The sequence below is a fragment of the Pyrus communis genome, chromosome 9 (genome assembly GCF_041283825.1).
Source record: "Pyrus communis isolate YQ-2024b chromosome 9, ASM4128382v1, whole genome shotgun sequence".
NCBI lineage: Eukaryota > Viridiplantae > Streptophyta > Magnoliopsida > Rosales > Rosaceae > Pyrus > Pyrus communis.
In genome coordinates this window covers 24,294,630-24,302,508 of record NC_142573.1, presented here as the reverse complement: position 1 = coordinate 24,302,508, position 7,879 = coordinate 24,294,630, and the positions used below count along the sequence as shown (strand labels likewise).

Sequence of the window (7,879 nt, the reverse complement as noted above, 5' to 3'; positions counted from 1 at the left end):
CTTCTCTCCACTTGCAGTTGCAGGTCACTTGTAAGATTATAGCCATTCTTTTGTAAGGATCATCATTCAATGAGGACCTTAAAAAAGGATAGATTAATTTACTGGACCACATTTCACGGTGGAAGTATGCGAGTACAATGTGATCCTTGCAAATGGGGATCCCCACACGAAGGCGCCTGCTACTGTAAATATACATTATACATAATATATTATATACTACATATCATTACGAAACAAATTCTGATAATTACGGGGCATGTTATGTTACAAGACATGATTTCACTTAATCAACGGGCTTTTTCACAGTTTGAAAAGGGTATTACTAATCAAAATATAACATTTATACTAACAATATATATGTATACATGTCCATGTGTGTGTGCTCTTTCCATAAAAGTGGCACTACTTATGACACTCTCAGCTGTCCTACAGGATCTGAATGAATCATTAGAGACTCAGACAGGATCTTTTTCTTTTTTATAGATAATCTAGTGAAAAAAAGTAACAAAGATTAAGGCACAAGAATTAGAACAAGATAGATGAAAAAGCGTTAACAGAGTTTTTTGAATTGAGAAACGAAATCAGGATCTTCGATTTAATATGTAAGATATAATGCAGCAGATATAGAACATGGCCCATTCAAAGAATCGAACGTTTCTACCTTGCCATTGATCCTTATGTTCCATGAATCACTTTTGGAACCATATACGGGGTTACCAACGACATAAGGAGGTGGAAGAACAGCACTCTTTAGGAGTGGAACCCTCTCAGGAACATACTCATCATCACTATCATAATACGGATGTGGCCCAAGAGCTTTGAGTATCATTGCCAATAACAAAGACAGCCCCTGCAAAAGAAGACAACGAACGTTCAACAGAAAGAGGACAGAGAAAAGATGTAAAGGAATGGCCATGATCTGCAAACCAGATAGCCCTTATAAGACTTGATTGTATCACACACTAGACTCCTGTAGGAAACGATAGATGGGCATGATTAAACATGCAAATCACGCTCCAATCTTGACCTTTTAAAATGGTATCCCGAGTTTTTGCATTGGATTTTGAGAGCCTGTGGCCACGCTAATGAAACTATAACATGGAGGATTGTAGAGTTGAATTTCCAATCTTGTGTCCGTAGGTAATATCAACTTCTAGGTTGTGGTTCCTCAACAAGCTCACAGCACAAAACTTGATTCCTGGTCTCCATTTTTGCGAAAGGAGAGAGAAATGTGAGGAAACTGTTGTCTTATGTGTATTTTAACTTTCAATTGGTATTTACGGTTTATAAACGAACAAACCTTTGAATACATAGTGCCGAGCACATGACAAGTTTTCAGGGAAAATATAGCACATCCCACGGCAGGAGCCATTTTAACACACAAACTGAAAGTCAAGAACTAGAGAGGGGGAGCTGTAAAAGTCCAAGTACTTTTATTGGAAAAACTAGGCTAATTATTGCAAGTTGTTACAACATTCCTAATTTTACCACTCTCCTCTAAATTTTTCTTTACTTGTATCAATAATCTAATAGTCATTCATATTAACAAAATATATGCAACTAAATCGGGTTTTTGACATGAGTGAGTGAGAAACCAAAGAGAATGTAGAGGAACTCACAACTCAAAATGAATTTTGGAACTATTTTAACTAGATTAATATAAACAGTCCTCAAAAAGAAATTTTGAGAGGGACCAAGCGTCCCCTGGGCCTATGTTTTGTCCGCCACTGGAGACATGGGTCGAAGTTTCAGGGGCATTGGTGTGGGTTTATCCTGAAATATATTTAAGACAGTCGACTGTTTCTGCAGCTTCTACTAGTTCTGGTAAGACATTAAGTGAGACTCATTGAACATTTAACTTTTAATTTCTTCAAACAAGCATGCACAAACATGCAGTACACAAAAAGAAAGTTGAGAGAGACCTGTACACACGCGATTGACAAGCCAATCCATTTGCAGATATCAAAGTTCGACCTTACAAGAATTGATCAAATCTCCCAGTTGGATCATCTGGAAAGTCCTGGCCACAAGTCAAAAAATTATCAGCATTATAACCAAATCGTTAATATGCTTCTCTCTAAGTCATTAACCCATTAAACAAAAATAACTACACTGTTCTTCGATATACCTCTTCCCAGTCACGGTTTAAAAATATGTCAGCAGTCACTCCAGCTTCAAGCATGAAGAGTAAGAAGACAAACACCATGTACTGTAAGCAATTAAGGTAAAACACAAACAGTTTTGTCAAATATACTTAAAGATAACAGAGTTAAAAAAATAAAAGAAAGTGAAACCCCATTGAACTGCACTCATTTCTACAAATGTTTTATAAATATCAACATCTAAAACAAAAGGAATCTAAATGATCTGAAAAGATATGGCAAATATGGAGCTGACAATTTAGTTTAAAATCCATCAACTTCCACAGAAAGACAAGTCCATATGCTATGATGATAAATAGCACTCATAATTCAACCTCCCCACTTTGGATGGAACTACTTGAAAAATATGCCTTTTGAATTTAAAGCAATATCTATCTAGCGTTTAAAGCAATATCTATCTCACGTAGATTATTTTTCCCCCTACTACCTCTCTTCATACTTCATAGGAGTAGAAGTGTAGCTAAGCACATAAGTATTGTCAAGAAATGATGCACATGAATACACATTAACAGAATATTAAGAATCTAATAATGACATATGTAATGAGAAGTGAACAAATTGTAAGGGAAGAAAGAAAGGACCCTGTTGCAAGCCTAATAACTATAATTAAAAGACGTTGATTTGACAGGGAAAGAATACAAAAAAATACACTACTTAAATCATAGAACAAAAAAGGAAAAGCATAAGCAGCAAAAGAATGAAGAGAAATAAACTCTTTGATTTATAACTAGTGTTCTTTTGGGTCAGATAAAGCCCATTTTAGAGCTTTCTTAAGAAGCACTTTTGAGGCACTTCCAAGTGTACTTACAAGAAGCACAAAAAATTTGAAAACAAAACTACAAAAAAGTATATTTCTGACAACGGTGCTATCAGCAAAATTGCACTGTGGAAAATCACTTCCAGCGGAGGCACTCAGAAACAGACCCTTATGCTGTTTACAGGCTGTTAGAGTTGCTTAATTTAAGGTTGAGTGTGTAAGCTTAAGGTTGTCTATGTTCCTTGTTAACGCTGATTTCTACAGCAGAATACAAGGGGAATTTATGGATTTGTGTTCCATATAAACACCAATATACTCCACTCCTCAGCAATGCAATACAGCAATCTTCCACTTCTCTTCTGACTGTTTTAAAGATAGAGAAGGTGATTTAACTTTTCAAGATCAATCCAGGACAACTATAAACTGAGCCACAAAAAATACTGTGTGGACCTAATATATGTGCAATAAAAAGTGCACTTTCGTTCACTTAATAAAATTATATTAGTTTATAGTTAGTTTGTTTGTTTGTTAATCGTGCGCTCTGATATTAAACTTGGTATTAGAGCAGGTTTGATCCTTCAGGGTTGAATCTGTTCTTGTTAGCTAGTTTGTTTGTCTTGTCACGTTCCTCTTCTTCGTTGTGGTCTGTCGTTGTGCCCTAGTTAGGTTTTTGTTGCTTAAAAATAAAGAGAGAAAAAATTGAATCTGTTTGCTGCCTCACGTCATCGTCTTCTTCTACACTCGGAACAACCGCCACGAACCCGCATCACCATCCACGTGTGCTGATCTGCAGAACCATCCACCACCGCTGCTGCTCAACCACCACCCGCCACCGCCGCTATTTCTGACCTGCACTCTGCTGCACCATGAACCAGACCCGCATCGTACCCACACCTCGCTGCCTGCCTGAACCTTCCGCTGCGTCATCGCCTTGCCACCCAGTCACGCCTGCACCACTACTCCTACCAAGCCCCTACTGCTGACCGCCTTCGACCCACGACTGTTCTCGAACCGACATCGAGTTGCTGCTGCGAACCCAGATTGCATGTTCCATTATTAATGTTGTTTGGAGAACAGGAGAAGGAATAAGGAAGAAAAAAAAGGGAAAAAGAAGGAAGGAAAAAAAATATGGCTGTTGTGTTTTGAGGTTTTGAGGCCCACGTGATGCTGCTATTGGGCTTGTTTCTCTGTAGCTTCTTGTTGCCTTCTACAATGATCGCTCAAGTGATTGAACTAGTGACCACTTCAATGACACTATATAAGTGGAAAATTGGAATTTTTTGCTTGTTTGTTCAAAAGTTGGTTGGACGTTCGCACTAGCATTGGAATCTTACACTTGCACCACTTGGAATACTTTCCCTCGCCCGCCTGTTTGCTCGCTTGATTGCTTGCTCGTTTGTCTTGTCTGCCGAACGGAGCTTGCCTTGTCTTGTCCGCCTAACGAAGTTTGTCTTGTTGTGTCCGTCTAACGGAACTTGCTTTGTCGTGTCCGCCTAACGGAGCTTGCATCTGCATCTGCTTGTTGGCAAACTCATGATGTGTACTACCATGAGTTTGACGGGGCGTTGGAAAATTAGCTATTATTTTATTATTGTTTATGGTTTTATTGTGGGCCAAGGATGTTAGAGTTTCTTGCCCGTTAAGAATTAGGGATTTGCTTTAGTTTTCACTATATATAGTAGTGATTGTATTAGTTTATTTTATCAAGTCATTCACAATGTAGCCTTTTAGATTATGTAGCCGTCACGGCAATCTTTCGTTCACTTAATAAAATTATATTAGTTTATAGTTAGTTTGTTCGTTTGTTAATCGTGCAGTCTAATATTCAACTTCTCATGCCTCTTTTCCTTCTGTGCTTGTGCATTGCAAACGAACCCAAATCTGGTCTTATAACAAATTGGTAATAAAACACAAGTATTTACCATTGCAAGTATCATAAAGCTTTTCTCCCTCTCCTTGCCAAAAAGGGAGAAGGTGACAAATAGTAAAAGTATCACAAGCTTTTTGTTGTATAGCAGATTTTTCGTTGAAGAGGGATTCTTTATGGGATGACACCATTAGAAGGATTCTTTATGGGATGATGTCATTAGAAGCAATTACGGGTTACATGCCAAGGGTTGGGATTCCGAGGTTATGAACTTATGGTTAGGGGTCCAAGTTGCTGTCCAATGAACAAAGATATTTCTCAAGGATTTAATTCTTTCTTGTCTTGAAACTACTTCATGGAGGGGAATGGGGAAATTAACGATCAGACTCTGGGAAGATGTATTTTGAGATCACCTATGTTCCTCTACTTTCAGACTGTTGATCTTTCATATGTTTCTAGATTTCTATTGCTAGTATGCATGGAAAACCTGTTTTCCAACCAATTGCAATTATATCTTTTGCAGACATCTAAGTGACTCTGAGGTTGTGAAGCTTTCCTTTTCGCTCTCCTCGTTAGGCCATATTTCTTCATTTCTGTCTAGACCTAACAAGAGAATCTAGAGGTTGGATTATTGAAAGTTCTTACTTGCAAATTAATTCGAAACAAGTTTTTTTGCATGCAAATTGTATTAAAATCAAATTGTTTTCTATTTGTCTTCCAGCACTTGGAAGACCAAAGTACCACTTAAGGTATGAGTTCTTGCTAGGATCATTGATCGTGGTGAGGTAATCACTTGTCATGGTTCAAAGGAGAATACCTAACGCTAGTGTTTCTTCCCCCTAACGCTAGTGTTTCCTCCTTTTGTTGTGTAGTGTGCAAGGGGGAGGTGGAAAACGCTGACGATTTGTTTCTTCATTTCACGAATGGATTGGAGTTGGAGTGGGGATTGTCAATGAGCGCAAATTTGAGTTGGTTTGTTCCATAGCAAACGTGAGGAAGCAAAGTTTACGGTTTTTCGGGTGTCAAGAGGGGACAAGTCCACTGGAGGTGAATGTGATTACAGTTTTCAGCAAAAGGGGGTTTCGCAGAACAATGTTTGTTTTTAGGCCAATTAGTGTGGATTCTGATCATCATTGTTAGACTTTAGACTTGAATGTCAGTTAACTCCTAGTCCTCTCTAATGCACAAGCCTCCCACTATCAAGAGTGCTAAGTGATAACTAGTAACTTAATATGGCACTGACCAGTAACCACAAGTTTGAGCCCACGCCACAATATTTTTCCTTCACCGTTCGTGTTTTAGATCTACATTCATATATCACCCTCACAAATATTCGTCCAAATCAGAAAGATATTCAATATCTAATTGTAACAAAGAAATAATTGACAGACACATTGTCTAAGAATCTAAGACAATGAGAAAAAAAACAAAAAACAAAAAAAATAAAATAATAATAATACACAATTCAACAGCATGAAAGGCTTGAAAGTATGGATTCCCTTGCATTTCCCACATTTTCTCAGGAAATAAACAAACCCACCCTGAATGAGAAAATCCAGAGAAAGGAAAGAAGAGCCAAGATTATACAGATTTACATACCAAGGTCAAGTGTAGGATGATGATGGCGAGAGTGGTCAAAAAGTGGGGGGAAGTGGGGCATGTTCCTCTGCCACGCCCTAATCAACCACAAGGAGTACATAATAATGGCCAGGCCTACCATCCCAATCATACAATTGACCAACTTCAACATTAACTGCACGCAGCTCCTCGCCACCCCTCCCATCCTGTCCGTCCGTCTCTGCCCGCTGCCCCCACCACCCACCCAATTCACCAAAATTACAAAAATTTGGGGGGGACCCAACAAAATTGAAATTGGAAGCTACGCCAAAGAGGAGGATCGTTTTGTTTCAGTTTTGATAATTTTAAGGTTTCCGAATTTTTCGGTTTTGGTGTTGGATGGATTGATCTCAGCTTCCATGAAAATTTTGTTTTTTGTATTTTCCTTAATACTTTGTTTATATAAAACGATAATAAAATCATCAATAATAAGGGTGCTGTGGTGTAGTGGTTATCACGTCAGTTTTACACACTGAAGGTCCCCAGTTCGATCCTGGGCAGCATCATTCTATCTTTAATTTTAATTTTTGACTTTCTATTTATTCGGATCTCTCATCTTCCATCCGAGAGTCGTCAAGGCACTCCAAACTTCACACCAACTTTTGTGCTCATTCTAATAGGAGTTAGGAGATGCAAAAATGTTTTAGAATTGGCATTTTATATTTCTTTTTCACCTGAAATCCCTCTCCAACGCCCGACATGTAAATACCATTTCGGCTAGAAAATATCTTAAGGAGGTGGGTCGCAAATTAAAGAAAGAAATCTAAATTAGATTTCAAATTTACATTCACCCTATGAAATATAGTAGAACTCATATTTATACATCTTAAAAATGAAAAATAAGATGTAAATGTAGTTCTTTCAAATTAAATTTACACCTTTCCGTTAATTAGCAAGCAACTTCTCCACGTAATCCTGTAGAGAAATGCTAAAGGGACTCTTAAAATTAGAATTTTTCATGATCTTTATGTCACTTCATTTTTTTTGCACAATATTTTATAATATTGGCAAAAAAATTAATTAAAAAAAAAAAAAGGGTGCTTTACTGAAAAGAAGATGCCTAAACAATGTTGAGGTTTGAACATGTAATGATACAACACTGAATAAAGTGCATTTGCTGAGATCGCACACACTAGTTTCAAGGGTTAAAATGATATTCATGAACCAACTAGATTTGGGTAATGATTATAGGCATGCTATTGTTGGCCAAAACCAACAGATTGATTGATTGATTGTTTGTTTTAGGTTGCTTGCTTGCACCACGAGTAATTCACAGTGTTCTAAAAATCGACCTAGGCTCTAGGTGATGGAGTGCCGCCGCGATTTGGACCAAATCATCTGGCCAAATCAGGTAGGAGTTAGGTGTCAGCCTAGACGCTCTCTAGGCGGTGGACAAGGCGGTAGTTTTTTTTTTTTTTTTTTTTTTTTTTTCCGGCATGCTAACCCTCTAGTCTTTGGTTGCTGTCAGGGCGTCGC

The 7,879-nt window shown here is 37.9% G+C and overlaps 1 non-coding gene and 1 pseudogene across 2 annotated transcripts; one reads left to right on the top strand and one right to left on the bottom strand.

Annotated features, from left to right (window-relative positions):
- Positions 1–595: 595 nt before the first annotated feature.
- On the bottom strand, positions 596–2,242 carry LOC137740723 (tetraspanin-19 pseudogene; annotated as a pseudogene). The gene is made up of 3 exons (XR_015967036.1): positions 2,129–2,242; positions 1,923–2,020; positions 596–850 (listed from the first exon to the last, which is right to left on the bottom strand). The product of XR_015967036.1 is annotated as a tetraspanin-19 pseudogene (transcript).
- A 4,594-nt stretch (positions 2,243–6,836) lies between these two features.
- On the top strand, positions 6,837–6,909 carry TRNAV-UAC (transfer RNA valine (anticodon UAC)). Its single transcript has one exon. It is a non-coding gene; the product is annotated as a tRNA-Val (tRNA).
- The last annotated feature ends 970 nt before the right edge of the window (positions 6,910–7,879 follow it).